The 15,726-nt window shown below is 47.5% G+C and overlaps 1 protein-coding gene across 4 annotated transcripts in view; it reads left to right on the forward strand.

The window, feature by feature from the left end:
* Positions 1-15,726, forward strand: part of ST6GAL2 (ST6 beta-galactoside alpha-2,6-sialyltransferase 2) — a 72,792-nt gene that overhangs the window by 11,017 nt on the left and 46,049 nt on the right. The gene's annotated exons all lie outside the window — the stretch shown is intronic.

Genomic DNA, 15,726 nt, shown 5'->3' on the forward strand with positions numbered 1-15,726 from the left:
AGGAGACTGAGCTCAGAAGGAGGAAGTGGCTGCCTCCAGAGTGAGAACGTGGCAAAGCTGGGATTTGAGCTTGGGTTCCTGTGTCTCCAAAGGCCGTGCAGTGAGATGAGGTTCCGCCGCGCAGAGGAAGGGGGCGGACTTCTCTCGCTGTCCTGGAGCCAGAAGAAGACTGACCGGGAGCTCCCAGCCTCAGCCGGGCGTGCTGGCTCCGGAAGGTTTTCCAGGCTGCAGATGGGGGACGGGGAGCCCATGTCTTCCAGAACCTGGAGGCCGAGGGAGGCTTGAGCTGCAGTTCAAAGGTGGCTCCTGCCATTTGGAATCGCCAGGCTGGCAGTGTTAGGATGAAACTCAGGCTCACAAGGTGATACAGCAGTGAAATTTCCAAGGAAAAATTTAAGCTAAGTTTCAAGAGAATTACCCCTGTGCTTTGAGTTACTGGGAAAGTGAAGAGCACAAGCTTAGAAAGTAGTCTCCTGGGACATTTAGAAATGGATTGGCTAAAGCATTAGAGAAAACACTGTAAAGAAAAATCCTGCAGCGTCTTGATCAGAAGCCTCTGTTTTCAGAAGTTTATAATTCACACATCTAGTCCTACGCTAGGCTGCTTCTAGGATTTGAGCCTGAGAGGAAAATGCTTTAATAAATTTAGAACAATTGGTTTTGCATGTTCAAATTATACAAATTTTTCAAGTAGAGGTTCTTGCATGTTGGTAATTGTGGCTTCTAAAATGACTTGGCTTTAAATTAAATTTGGGAAAGAGTAAATCTCGTAGATAATCCAATAGCTTTCCTGATTCAGAAATAAATGTGGGGCTTCCCTGGTGGCGCAGTGGTTAAGAATCCACCTGCCAATGCAGGGGACACGGGTTCGAGCCCTGGTCTGGGAAGGTCCCACATGCTGCGGAGCAACTAAGCCCGTGCACCACAACTACTGAGCCTGCGCTCTAGAGCCCGCGAGCCACAACTACTGAGCCCACGTGCCACAACTACTGAGCCCGCACGCCTAGAGCCCGTGCTCCGCAAGAAGAGAAGCCACTGCAATGAGAAGCCTGCGCACCACAACAAAGAAGTAGCCCCCGCTCCCTGCAACTAGAGAAAGCCCATGTGCAGCAACAAAGACCCAATGCAGCCAAAAATAAATAAGTAAATAAATGTATGAAAAGAAAAAAAAAGAAATAAATGTGAAAAGCAGCTTCCTGGAAAGTGTACTGATGACTTTTTTGAAATATATTATGTGTTAAAAACCTATATTTGTACCTCTGGCCACAAATAGGTAGAAAAAAGTACAATTAATACAGGATTTGTTTTCTAACTGATACAGTTAATACAATGACAATGTCAGACTCAAGGTGCATGATTAAACGAATGAATTTGTTTTTACTATTAGAAGAGAGATCTTACTATGTAAATTATATTTTACAGTCGGGAAAACTATATCCCCTGAGAAATCTCAATACAAAAAAAAAGGACTGCCTTTTAAAAGAACCCCACGAGCGCACACACACACATTTGCACACAGTCACACTTCAGTGCAGGAATACATCCCTGCATCGATATGTTTTTACATCAGTGATGAGGGGAGAGAACTTGAATTGGGACACGTAAGTATTCATGGCTGGGATTCACAGCTGTTGAGAAACAAACTGAGGAAGGACTTGAACACTGGCCTTCTCACTGAGAGAATGTTCTTTTTCCTATGTCACTAATCTCTGGAGAATTCCAAATTACCAGTGGGGTAGAAAGATCTCAAAAATGGTTAGTGTTTAAACTGTACTCTTAGTTTATTATAAGTAGAATATGTGTGGGAACACACTTATTTCTGTGTGTGTGCAGTGTGAGTGTTCTTATAACGTCAGAGTCTTCAGGTACCCAGGGTGGCCTGCAGGATGTGTTTGATCCTGGGGACTGACCGCCAGAGGCATCTCTAGCAGGGCATCGGGGGTGCTGGGCCGGGCCAGGTGACTGGAGTCCTGGTATCAATTAGCTCCTGGCTACCGTGAAAGAGGTTGGGCCGTTTTAGGTGTTTCAGGTCAACTTGAAGTTGGCCAAAGTGGAGGTAAGTCCTTCTCTCTCCTGGGGAACAGCTAACTCTTTCAAGTCGCCCTGAATTGTAAAGTCCTCTAATCACTTCAGACTTTAGGTAAAAGAATGAAGACCATAAGCAAAAGTGTTTTGTTCCTTTTTTAAAAAAAAATACTATACCCGCTAATTCCCAAGGTATTAATACTTTTTGAGCAAATGACAAATAATGGGAAGCTGACGGTGCATCATGGCTTACTTGGTGTTAATATACACGTGTATGTACATGTATGTAATGTGTATGGAAGTATATAATCTCCATTTTCCAAAGGGCAGTTTTCCCCCTTCGAGTCAATAGTGTGGTTACAAAGTGTATTCCTCTGTGCTGTGTTCAAATTTAGTAGCTGGGAGAGTTGAGCTAATTAAGTAATTTGCCTGACTCGATGCTTGGTACTTTATAATGACTGAATTCAGAGAGGGCCATTAAAGAGATTAACTCATTAACTCTTTGAGGGGGGAGAGTGAGTGTCAGAATCGTGTTGACAGTAGGAGGATCATGGCTGTAAGGTGTGCTGGCTTCTGTAAGTTACACCCAAGCATGTCCCTGCTGGCCTCACTCTATATACTTTCCACCGCAAAATTCAAACATACTGTATTAAATATAGTCATATCCTAGTAATACCCCACATACTGCTATCTGATACAAACAAAGGAAGAGCAGAATTAATTTCTGGTTTGAGTTTTTTTTCAATATTTTCATGACTGGTAAGCACAGGGTTAGATGTAAAACCAGAAGTGGATTTAAAAAAAAAAAAACTTTAAATTGTATTAATTAATGTGCCGCTTAAGGAATAGTCAGAGGAATCCGAGACCAGGGGGCCTTTGTGTTTCTGGATGGTTCGTGGAACCCAGTTTCACGTGGAACTCCGTGGGTGTGATCAGATGCGTGGAATGCATGTTTTCCTGGCAAAATGAAACTTGCTTTACCCCAAATCTCCTCCATGTGGGTCCCTGCTTCTCAGCTGCCCAAATTAGATCTATACTGAACTTATCACACCGTATTGAAAATGAGAGGTGAGTTTATAACATGGAAAAAATGAAGGGACCCTGCATGGTGGCCAACACGTTTGGGAATTACTGTGCCCATGTAATGCAGGGTGACAGTGCCACATGCTTGGGGTGACGGCTCCAGCCAGCAGCCAGGTCCCTGCACCCCTGGACCCCAGCAGCTTGGCCGGAGGGCCATTCCTTAGAGCCATTCCTTGCCCAACTGAAAGGCGTGCATGGATTGATTAATTTCCTTTCCAGGGCATATATTTCCTATAAGCCCACATACTCTTTTCTCTCAAGTGAGAATTCAAGTTCTCTATGTGCGGAAAGGTAGACATAGGGCAGGATTATAGGAGGAAGGTCAGATGTGTGTGTTGGTGTGCTTTATATTGTATTTTTACACCGTGGGTAAAAGCGGGATTGATGGTTACAATTAGGTATGCAGACATTCCCCTTGTTACCCTGTGTACTTGCCAAGGACATTTTTCCTTAGAGATAAAGTCCAGTGCCTTGGGATGTCCAGTCACCTGTGTACCTCAAAATTAAATGTCCTTCCCTTGGTGCCGGCGGTTTGCAGGGTGGACAAAACACAGCGACTGTCACGGCCCCGTTGCTTGTGTGGGGAGAACGGGGGAAAGGATGGTAAAGTTCACCCCAAGACGCTCAAAGCCTCATGCGTTTGTTGAACTCTAGATGCCGGGGGGAGTGACACGGAACACAACAGGTCTGGAGCATGTCTGTCTTTTCTCAACTTTTTTTTTAATTCACAAAACTACGTTGACCTTCCTGTGATGTTGTTCTTGCCAGCTTCATGTATGCCCATGTATCAGATTTTATCAACCTCAGGTACAAAAGATAGAGGGGAAACAATGTCCCCAGCCACCTCCTGGGATCTCAGAAGGATGGGGAGAAGCAAGCTGAGGGTCCCCTTGCCAATCAGAGAGGCCAGACGAGATTCGCCGAAACATCCTGATTTGGGACACTAGCCCTCGTGCCTCTTTCCTTACCGGTCCTCAAAGCAGGAGTGGGTGCCGTCCAGTGGGATTTGGGAAAAGAAAAGAGGTGCATAAAGACCTGACATCCCCACCTCACCTCACCTCCCGCTGCCACTAGTTTTTTCCTCCCAAGAGTTCAGAACTCTGACTTTCTTCCTCATTCCTGGGCTTCCTGCATCCATGTATATAGTTGGGAGGAAGCTGTGTCATTTCTCCAAGGTTCAGTTTTACTCCTGCTTCCTTCAGCTGTGTCTCTCTAACCAGAGGATTGCTACATAGAAAAGTTAATTATTAAATCCTTTGCCAATGCCAGCTGCGCACACACAGATCAGAAGGGTAAAGTTTGTGACTTTCCATCAACGGAATCTACGTGTGTAACTGGCTAGATCAAGAAGCAAGCATCACCGGCATCTCAGAAGCCTCCTTGTACCCCTTTCCGGTCTCTGTCCCCAAAAGATAACCACTCCCCTGATTTCTAACAGAATAGATTAGTTGTGTGTCACCTGCTTACATTCAAGTTTAAACAAAATAACTTTTTAACCATTTAGTGTATGTTTCTAGAGTCAAGGCAGAGTTAACCTGGAATGAAATGCTTGTTATGCTATTAAAGTAGAAAGTTTGACATATGTTCATCATTGAAATGTCTGTGCTGCATGATGTGCATTTTGTTGTTAATAACATAGGAGCTTGGTTTTGCCATTTGTTGGGTGCTATAGGTCTTTCTTTCAACTCATGTCAACCACAGGATCAAACATGAATTTTAAAATGCGCTAAAAGCTAGTGAGTGCATTGTGCTCAACGCTTGAAGACATATTTTACCATATTTCAGTTTAATAAAGGTGATTCTATAACATTTATATGGAAAAAAACACTTTAAAATGAAGTTTTCCTTACTAACTATTTAGTTTCATTTGGCAACTTGTAGCCTCTGCATTGTGAATTGGTGTACTTTAATATTGCAAGTGGACACCGGTAGGTGGTAGTTCTATGAAACCTTTTATATAATATCATTAGACACTCTTAGGAGATGTTCTTAAGGAACCGGCTTGTAGAAAATTGCAGCAGGATGGATAAACAACAAGGTCCTACCGTACAGCACAGGGAACTATATCCAATCTCCTGGGATAAACCATAATAGAAAAGAAAATTTAAAAAGAATGTATAAATGTGTAAAATAGAGTCACGTTGCTGTACAGCAGAGATTAACACGATGTTGTAAATCCACTATACTTCAGAAAGAAAAAAAGAAGGAGGGAGGAAGGAAAGAAAGAAAAAAGAGGGAAGGAAGGAAGGGAGAAAAAGAAGGAAAGAAAGAAAAAGGAAGGAAGAAAGAAAGAGAAAGAAAAGAAAGAAAAAGGAAGGAAGAAAGAAAGGGAAAAGAAGAGAGAAGAAGGGAGGGAGGGAGGAAAGGAGGAAGGAAAGAAAAAGGAAGGGAGAAATGAAGGAAAGGAAAGGAAGGAAGGAAGAAAGGGAAGGAAGAGGAAGGAAGGAAAGAAGGAAGGAAATTTCCACAAGACATGGAAGATTAAAGTTCTATAGATTCTTCAGGTTTTTTTGTCCTCACAGAGTTAGTCTACACTGCAACTTGGAAACAATAAATAAAAATCTAAAAACTAGAAAAATCTGAAACCTCAGTACAGGCTCTCAGTGGCCTGGGCTGTACTTGGAGTACCCGGACCAACTTTGAGAGAGGTTTCCACTGCACCAGACACTCAAGTTCAAAGGGATGTAAAGAAAAGGTAGAATGATATCTTCAAATGTGTAGAAAAGAAGAGAATAAGTAACTGAAATGTGATTTTAAACGTAAAAAGGGTAACAGGCAGATGGCTTCATGAAGAGCTGATGTACTCAGACTGTATTGTATAAGTTCGGAATTTTCCTAAAGCCAAAGAGATCGGCTTAAACCCAAAGCCAGATGCCGATAGAGCCAGGTGGTGTGGGGCAGCCGTGCCCAGAGGGTGTGCAGGGAACTGCCCCCGACAATGCTGGCTTTTCTACAGGGCGCCCTTGGGCATGTACTGCGTCAGTGGCTTCAAAATGCATGACTCCGCTTCGTGTGCCCGCCAGAATCTCCCTCCTGATGGAGACGGTGGCCTTTACCGTATCTGGAGGGCAAAGGGTGTCTCAGGCTTCAGCCTCTGGTGTTTATCATATTCTTTACAGAAAAGTGGAGAAGCCTGCAGGAGCATTTTGGAAGGAGCATTTTGTCTTAGGATTTGTTTCACAGGTGTCTCATCCCTTCTTGCTCGCCTCCTGCACCCCCGTCCATCGTCCTTAACTGGACAAACCCAAAGCTCTACCTTCCCCTCTCCTTAGCTGCCCCAGGCGCCCATACTGCTTCCAGGACACAGTTTGGGATGTTTAGAGCATCGTGTGCTTCTGGATTGGCCCCCGGCTTATGGTCTCCGCCCTCCCACTTTTAGGCTCCGACCACATTAGGCTGGATGTAAGGACAACCGCGGTTCTTCTCTCTCCATCACCAAGGCTTCCGTTACACACGTGCGGGCGCGCACACACACACACACACACACACACACAGTGAATGAGTGGGGCCCTTCCGTCTACACCTCTCTCACTCCTCCTTACTGTGAGGTCCTTGCAGGCAGCCCTGAAGCTGCATCCAGAGCACTTAGCACACCCCACAGACTGAGCTCACATGCTTGATCCATGTCAACTGACTGCAGCTGAAATCCTATCAGATTGAAAGGACCACCATCCGCTCCCTAAACATGATTTCTGAAAATAGAGAAAGGGCAGGATCTTAAGTCTTTTTTTCAAGTTGAATCCCCATGTACATACCTCCCTCGGTTCTAGCGATCCAGTGGTAAACAGGACCTTGTCAGGACGAGGGACCGTGCATCAGGTGGACCATTCTGTACATACATTATCTTTCGAGGTGCAGTTCATCCCTTCGGAGAAGCACATTTACGAGCTATGTTAGGAAGTCAGAGTTAAACCATTCAACCGTATTAATTTTATGCTTCTGTGAATCTCAGAGAGAAAACCTGAAATTCACCTTTCTTTTCATAATTATCGCAAACGTAGTTGAGTATCTTTGTTCTTTTTTTTTTTTTTAACAAAGCATTCAGAAGTGAGGGACATGTGTAACTGGTCAGTAATTAGTAAATAAACTGGGTAGGATCTGCCCAGGGAGAGTTTATAAAAGCACTTGTCTCCGATTCATAAATGTATCAAATTCTAACAATTAGAGCCACATATGTTATCAGCACCTGGTGTGATAACAAGTCGGCTCTCCAGTGATGGGCTCGGTGGTGTTTCTGTTGGGGCCGTGTTTTTTCCTGCCTGCCCACAAGTCACCTGTGAAGAGATATTAAAATTTGGAAAATGTCCTTCTAAGGGAAAGTATAAAATATCAACTCTCTATGAAAAATTGTAAATTCAGTGCCTTGACCCTGAGTTCAGACCCACCAGGTGCACGTGGGGAAGGTAACACACACTCTTGGTGGGAAGCCGAGGGTGGTGCTGTGTTGTGCCTCCCCTCCCCTGCGTCAGACGTGGCCGTGAGTGTCAGACGTGGCCGTGACCTTAACCTGCCGGCGCTTCCACCCAGGCTGAGAGCACCTTGCAGTGACAGAGGGACAGCGTGCATTTGGGTCACTAGAGTTTAGATGGCGCTTCCTGTATTTTCAAAGGATCATCCTGGACTCATCCTCTGTGTGCTAAGCGCTGGGCGTTTCTCTCCCAAAAGGTCAAGTGAGAGCTCGGGGCAGGCCTGCGTGAGTCAGTTAATTAAAGGGACCCTTTCCCTTACTCTGAGCCCATCCTAGAATTAAAATTAAAAACGTTACCAGTGGTGGGCTTCCCTGGTGGCGCAGTGGTTGAGAATCCGCTTGCCAATGCAGGGGTTTGATCTCCGGTCCGGGAAGATCCCACGTGCCGCGGAGCAACTAAGCTCATGCGCCACAACTACTGAGCCTGCGCTCTAGAGCCCACGAGCCACAGCTACTGAGCTTGCGCGCCTAGAGCCCGTGCTCCGCAACAAGAGAGGCCACTGCAATGAGAAGCCCACGCACCACAACAAAGTAGCCCCCGCTCGCTGCAACTAGATAAAGCCCAAGCGCAGCAACGAAGACCCAATGCAGCCAAAATAAATAAATAAAATAAATTTATTAAAAAAAAAAAAAAGTTACCAGTGGTTGAAGTTAGGGACTTCAAGTGATTCTCAGTGGTAAGTAGAACACTGCAGTAATTTCATGAAAGCACATGGAGTGTCAAATACATGGGGCATTTGAATGAACTGTTCTCTTGTTCCACTTACGTATGCTTCAGATACAGGATATCACTTGCAAATGAAGAGAGAGGAACCGAAGTGTGGCTTTCCTCTCACCCAAGGAAATAATTTTTCAATCGCTTTCATCATCTAGTTAAGTGGATTTTAATGATTTCATGTGTGTTGGCTATTAACCACCATGCCACTGGCTGTGACACCCGGCATTCCACCTGGTGACACCCTCCCCCCACTGCCCGGGGTCTCCACAAAGTCTCACAGACCGAGGTGTGTCCTGGAGACACACACCCGGCAGAGGAGGCTTTTTGGGTTGGGTCCCAGAGCATCAGGTGTTACTGATATTTATGGTAATATATTACAATGTGAAAAATCTGTGAAAAGTATTCCATTTTTAAGGACCTTAGCTCTCTGCACACCCTCAAGCCCTTTTAATTTTCCTTGTGAGTCACGCTGTGCCAGCTTAATAACGTGTGCATTATCGGTGGGTTTCTCTGCACTTTTTAATTATGTTGTCGTTCTGCGCAAGGTTTTTGATAGCTGGACGCGGTTAGAACATTCTGTTACAGGTTTCTGGAATTCTGGTGCCAGCCAGGAAGGCCTAACCCTGTGATAAAACCCACCCAGCTTATCTTGTGCTCTTCTGGGGACTCAGAACCGTCGGATAGTGAAATTGGTTTCTGGTGGATCCCAAGCTTTTAGGAGAGGGTGCGAACTCAGCCTAGACCTCTGTACCGGGCTAGCTGTTTTGCTTGTTTATTTGTTTGGTTTTCTTTTTTCCAACTGATTTAGACTCCTTGAGAACGTTTACTCTCAGGCAGGGAGCCTCAAAGTCAAGACGATTTTGTGGCCTCCGAGAAACTGATGATGAATAACTCAGATCTAACAAACGGTCCTGCCTTTCCCTTGCTTACATGTCAGGAATATCTGAAGTAGGTGGAAATTTCAACATTTGAAGCCCTTTTAGTGAATTACTATGAAGCATTCAGTTTGCTCGCCAAAATAATCGTGCCCGTTCTGTTTTTGGAAAGGAAGGCCTTGTTCTGAGTCCGGGGGCGGAGGTGATACGCACACTGGCCTCAGGTCTCGGCCGGGTGAAAGGTGGAGCATCTCACTGTGGGGCCGTCGGGAGGATTCTTCGTCACGCGGCGGCTGAGTGACACCCCCAGGTGCCTGTGCCGGTGGCTCTCCCTACCCCTCCCCGCTGGCCGTTTTGCAGACGGGCCCCCTGACAGGCACCCCAAGCCCGTCGACCACACCAGGCAAAGGGGGACCTGGCTCCAAGCGAGGCGGCCCCAGCGCAGTCCTGACAAACAGGTGAATAAGGGTGATCTGTCTCCCAGGCGCAGAGGCCCGGCACCCGCTGTGTCTAGCCCTCCTGCCTGTCGGGAAGGGGAAAGGCACAGGTGTCGGGGAGCGGGGTACCCCGGAGCTGGGGGGGCTTCAGCTTCAGCCTCAGATCCCTGCACTGCTGAGAGCAAAGCCTTGGCTCTCAGTTGAGTTAATGAGAAGCACTAAAAAGCAAACAGATCCTTTCTTCCCTCCCCAGGGTTCTTCTACCTTCTGGAAGGGTCTGACTGACAGCTCTGAAGTTGCCCAGGGAGGGGAGACGGCGGCAGGGGCGTCGGCCCTGTGTAAACGCAGCCTCTCCCTCCCTGACCTAGAAAACAGGCGGAGGGGTCCCTCTGCCCCCATCTCAGCAGGCTCCCGGGACCAGAACGGTTATCACAGAGTTCAAAGGGCAAGTGTCGTTTGGAGGCTTCTGGAGGAAAAGAGGAGACGGAATGTGTTTTCTGTTTGCCGGAGGAAATGAACAGAGTTGCCTGGGTTTGGTATTTCCCGGAGTGTCTGAGTGGAAGGGGCAAAGCTCTGTGCGCAGGGAGCTCCGGACACGCGGCCGCCTTCCCCTGCTCCCCCGCCGCCCCCGCGGGACGGTGCCCTTCCAGACCCAGATCCAGATCCAGATCCTGACCCAGACCCTGATCCAGATCCAGACCCAGATCCAGATCCAGAACCCTAGGGCGTCAGTTGGGACCTCCCTCCCCAGGACTGTCTCAGCGCTGTTCACATCTCCTGTGGGCCGTCCTGTGCTTGTGGCATCCTGGCCACCTCCCCAGATCCTCTCCAACGCCCCCCCACCGACCATTCCTAGATGTGGGAGCTTATCTAATTTACCTTTGTGTCGCCAGGGGCTGGAAGATTCCTCCTGTTGATATTTGTTGAATCAAAGACACTCCTTTCATGGCAGACACGGGCTTGTTGCCATCGGGCATGGAGCTCCACCCACCGACTCTTTTTTTTTCTTTTTTAAATGATTTTTTAAAATATTTATTTATTTGTTTGTTTATTTTCTTTATTTTTGGGTCTGCATCGGGTCTTAGTTGCTTGCAGAACGCGGGATCTTCGTTGGGGCATGCGGGATCTTTCATTGTGGTGCGCAGGCTTCTCTCTAGTTGTGGCACGCGAGTTTTCTCTCTCTAGTTGTGGCCCACGGGCTCTGTAGTTTGTGGCATGCGGGCTCCCTCACTGAGGCGCGAGAGCTCAGTAGTTGTGGCGCGTGGGCTTAGTTGCCCCACGGCATGTGGGATCTTAGTCCCCCAGCCGGGGATGGAACCCGCGTCCCCTGCATTGGAAGGTGGATTCTTTACCACTGGACCACCGGGCAAGTCCCCACCCACCGACTCTTTATCCCGTGGCTGAGGTGTCTCGGAAAGGGATGCATGGCTCTCCTTCAAGAATTCTGCGTTTCATAGGGTTTTTTTTTTTTTTTTACCGCACCCACTCCCTGATTCACGCTCTTCAGCCATAACGAACACATGTGGGAACAGGTACATTCTGAGGTTAGAAATTTCCTTCTTAAGAAGAGAAGCAAGTTGGCTTCTTGTGATTGTCTCTGAAGCCCCCAGACTCTACCCTGAGGGTGGGTGGGCGAGGCTTTTCGTCCTGGGTTCTGTCCTTGCCTCCCCTCAGCCTCTCTCTCTGTCTTTCTCCGACACGTCACGTCATCGCATCCGCATCAACACAAGCTCTGTGGAGACGCGGCCGGGGGATTCCAGGGGCTGATCTCTGCCTTGGGACTTGTACACAGATGCTTGCTTTCTTACGGCAGGTGCTCACAATTTATGACCTGCGAGAAGTTTCTTTGCAGTGTAACGGAGGTCAGAATTGGACATTTAATCTGAAATCCACATGGCCCTGAGTTGAGAGTATAGGGAAGCCCTTTGTAAACTGTAGCGGGCGGTCCCTGCAAGACACACAGGCTCTGGAGCCAGCAGACCGAGTCTCAGATTCCAGGGCCTCCACTTTGGGGGTATTTATGGGTCTTATTCTTTTTTCTTTTCTCCTCTCTTTTCTGCTCTTTTAAAAGACTTTTAGAGCAGCTTAAGGTTCCCAGCAAAAGTGAGCAGAATGTAGATTTCCCACACCCCCTGCCCCACACGCGCACCGCCTCCCCCATTATCAGCATCCCCCCAAATGGTACATTTGTTGCAATTGATGAATCTACACTGACACATCATAATCTCCCAAAGTCCGTGGTTTACATTCAGGCTCACTCTTGGGCTTGTACATGCTATGGGCTTGGACGAACACGTAAGGACATGTATCCATCGTAATAGCTTCACACACAGTAGTGCCGCTGCCCTAAAAATCCTCCGTGCTCTGCCCTTTCATCGCCCCCGTCTCCCACCCACCTGCTCCTGCAGCCACTGGTCTTTTACTGTCTCCGTAGTTTTGTGTTTTCCACAGTGTCGTCTAGTTGGGACCCTATGGTACTTAAATCTCTTCAGACCATCTTCTTTCACTTAGTCATACGCATGTAAGGTTCCTCCATGTCTCTTCATGGCTTGATAGTTATTTCTTTTTAGTGATGAATAACATCCCACTGTCTGGATGGACCACAGTTTCTTTATCCATCACCTACTGAAGGACATCTCGGTTGCTTCCAAGTTTTGGCAATTATGAATAAAGCTGCTGTGAACATCCGTGTGCAGGTTTCTGTGTGGACGTACGTTTTCAACTCCTTTGGGTAAACACTAGGGAGTGCAACTGCTGGATCGTGTGTTAAGACTACGTTTCGTTTTGAAAGAAATTGCCAAACCATCTTCCACAGTGGCTGCGCCATTCTGCGTCCCCGCCAGCAATGATGGGAGTTCCGGTTGCACCACATCCTCACCAGCATTTGGTGTTGGTGGTGTCTGGATTTTGGCCGTTCTAGTAGGTGTGCAGTGGTATCTCATGGTTGTTTTAATTTGCCTCTCCCTGATGACATAGGATGTGGAATATCTTATTATAGGTTTATTTGTCGTCTGTATATCTTCTCTGGTGAGGTGTCTGTTAAGGTCTTTGGCGCATTTTTTAATCAGGTTGTTTATTTTCTTATTGTTGAGCTTTAGGATTTCTCTGTATAACTTCAGTAACAGTTTTTTATCAGATGTGTCTCTTGCAGATATTTTCTCCTCCCTGTCTGTGGCTTGTCTTCTCATTCTCTTGACGTTGCTTTCATGGAGCAGGAGTTTTTAATTTTAATGAAATCCAGCTTATCAATTATCCTTTCCATGACTGTGCCTCCGGCGTTGTACCTAAAAAGTCATTGTCACACCCAAGGTCATCCAGGTGTTCTCCCGTGTTATCTCCTGGGAGTTTTACAGTTTTGTGTTTTACATCTATGTCTGTGATTTCTTCTACTTTTTGTTATAACAAAGCAGGAAAAAGTTAACCAGATTCTGGGCTTCAGTTTCCTCCTCTGTAAAATGAGAGTCAATGATCTGGGTCTTTTTTGACAAGCAGCAGTTTTACGTGTCCATCAGCACGTCTGCACCAGGCCCAAGGGTGACATCTGTAGCTATTTTTACTAGAACACAATCGCTATACAGTGGTAAAAGGACATGGAATTAGCTGTATGACCAGCAAATGCTTTATGGCTTTTGTGGCTTTAGGCCACCTTCCTAAAGGTTTCAGGTTGTTGTTTTGTCATTTCCTTACCTTCTTATGCAACACCTTATCCCAGGGGCATGACTTACAGCTGATGTAACTTACAGCCCATTGTGTGTGGTGTAAGTTACACACATACAATGTAACTTACATTGTGTGTGTGTGGGGGGGGGGTCTTCGGGTCGCAGAGGTCGTGGGGTGGAAATTCCCAGACTTTGAGCCTCTGTGGGACCCAAGCACACAGAATGCTCACCCGCTGCTTCGCACCCACGTTTGTGTTCACCCGAACGAGCCCCCTTTGAGGAGGAATGAATGTCTGCCTATCAGCATGTGCTCATCCAGCAGCGCCCCCTTCCCCACCAGCCCTGCCCTCATCCTTGGAGAGATTCCACCTGCCATGAAACACAGCCCCTTGACCAGGTAATGAAGTGCTGGGGAAAAGAAGCAGAAAGACTTTGAAGTTACATGAAACTCATCAGTTCTTTGTTTTTAGTAGGATTTTTAGAAATGCCTCAGCCGTCCTTGTCTCTGAAAGTAGACGCTTTGCTGATTCTCCGTTGGGTGACATAGTTGTGTGTTCCTGGGTCAGAGTGATGATTTGCTCAGTGAATGGAGAAAATGCAGCTTCAATGATGCAGAGAAAATAAGAAAAAAGAGAAAAAAGTCAAAGGGGGTAAACACATAAGGGTCAGATGTCCAGATCGCTAACGGTGGAATCACAACATTTTCCGAAACTACGCAAACCCCGCGGCCCCTCGAGGGAGGCTGAAGGAGATCCTACCAAAGCCAACGGGATGTGAGGTCAACCTGGCTCACATCCTGACTCTGCCACTTACCAGCCATGTGACAGCGGGCTGGCTGAGGGACCCCAAGGGAGATAAGAAAGGACATGATACGGGCCCTTGGTCGATCGCGTTTCTTTCCACTTTGGGAGCAAGCTCTGGTTCTAACAGGAAGCTTGGCCTCCCGGGGCTCTGGGGTCCCCCACTTAGTTACAGAGGTGACATGTCACCGTGCACTCACTCTGAGTCTTGCTGAGCTGCCGTGCACAGTGGGCGCCCGGGGGTCCGTGCTCCTGGGGCATCATGGCTGCTGTATGTGGACGAGGCAGCAAGGGTTGGTGGTCACACGTGGGACACGCGTGCTGTGCACGTCTGTTCTGCTGGAGCACATGCTTCGTGGTCCCGTTCTCCCATCCAGCTTCACTTAGAACACACAGACTCAAAGACACAGCTGTGAAGAACTCCAAGACAGTGAGAGGGAAGCAGAGAACCAAGGCTGGCTCTTTGCACGTGGGTTCCCATGGGGCTACCAGCCACGTGCCCATGAAGCCGGCCCTAGTGATGTCTGATGGATTCTTAACCTCTGTCTCCTCTTTGTAACATTGAGGCACTAATAGTACCTATAACTCATAGGCTGTCCTCAGGTTTAATGACTCCATTTATTGCTGACACAGTGGCACACTTGGCCCCTGGTGGGCTTTACCCTTTCCACTGCCGAGCGAGGCTTCAAACACAGATGGCCTGGTGCAGATGCAGCCGGGGCCACTCGGTGTCACATCCAGAACCGAGCAGGCCGCACAGAGGCTTCTATAAGTCACGGAGGATAAATCTTATTAGCCCTTTGGAAATGAGTCAGTGTCTGCACAAATGAACAGCGAATAAAATGGAGCGCCTTCAGTGCTTTGAAGAGCAAGTGGTTTCATATAAGTACAAGACCCGGCTTCCAGCCCCTGTTCCTTTCCCGTGGCAGCTGGCTTCTTCCTCTGCATCTCAGCATTCTCACCTGCAAAGTGAGAGCCTCAGAGGCTTCGTGGGTCCTGAAACTTGGACATCATTTATCTTAGGTCCAGTCTTGCAAGGAGGCTGGACCTAAGATAAAAGCAAAGACATAGCAGTGTATACAACAGGACATGATGGGCACCAGTAAACCAGCTTTATCATCGCCGTCCTGTCGCCTGGGCCCTGGCAGCGGTAGAGCTGGAGACCCTCTACCCACAGCCGGGGCTTTGCCCACGTGCACCTGTCACCGCCATACAGACACCGGCTGTCTTGTAGCCGTTATCGCACCCACGTAGAAGGTCTGAACTCGTACTTCCTGCATTTGTTTAAAGGACCCCGCGTGTATAAAGCCCTCCAACAGGGTGCCCTGGCGTAAACACTGTGCACAGTCGGCTTTTTCTGGGTGGGGTGAGGTGCCCTAGTTTGCTGCAGCTCCCTTGTCAATGTTCCGGAACTTTGTGAGCCACTGATTAAATTATATGAAAAACAAAGGTAGTCAGTTCTCAAAACTCATCAGTTCCTAATGATTTCGTCACATTTTCTGTCCTCTCTCTTCCAGGAGTCCTTTACATCTATTTGCATCCGTGTGATACAAACACTGACCTGAGATGAGCTTCTGTGCATCTCTTCCCAACTCTGAGTTCAGTGACGACACGTCAGTAGTTTGGAATTGGCCGTGGTGGAAATACTTACACCACAGAAA

This window comes from Balaenoptera borealis, assembly GCF_965194805.1.
Source record: "Balaenoptera borealis genome assembly, chromosome: 15".
Lineage (NCBI taxonomy): Eukaryota > Metazoa > Chordata > Mammalia > Artiodactyla > Balaenopteridae > Balaenoptera > Balaenoptera borealis.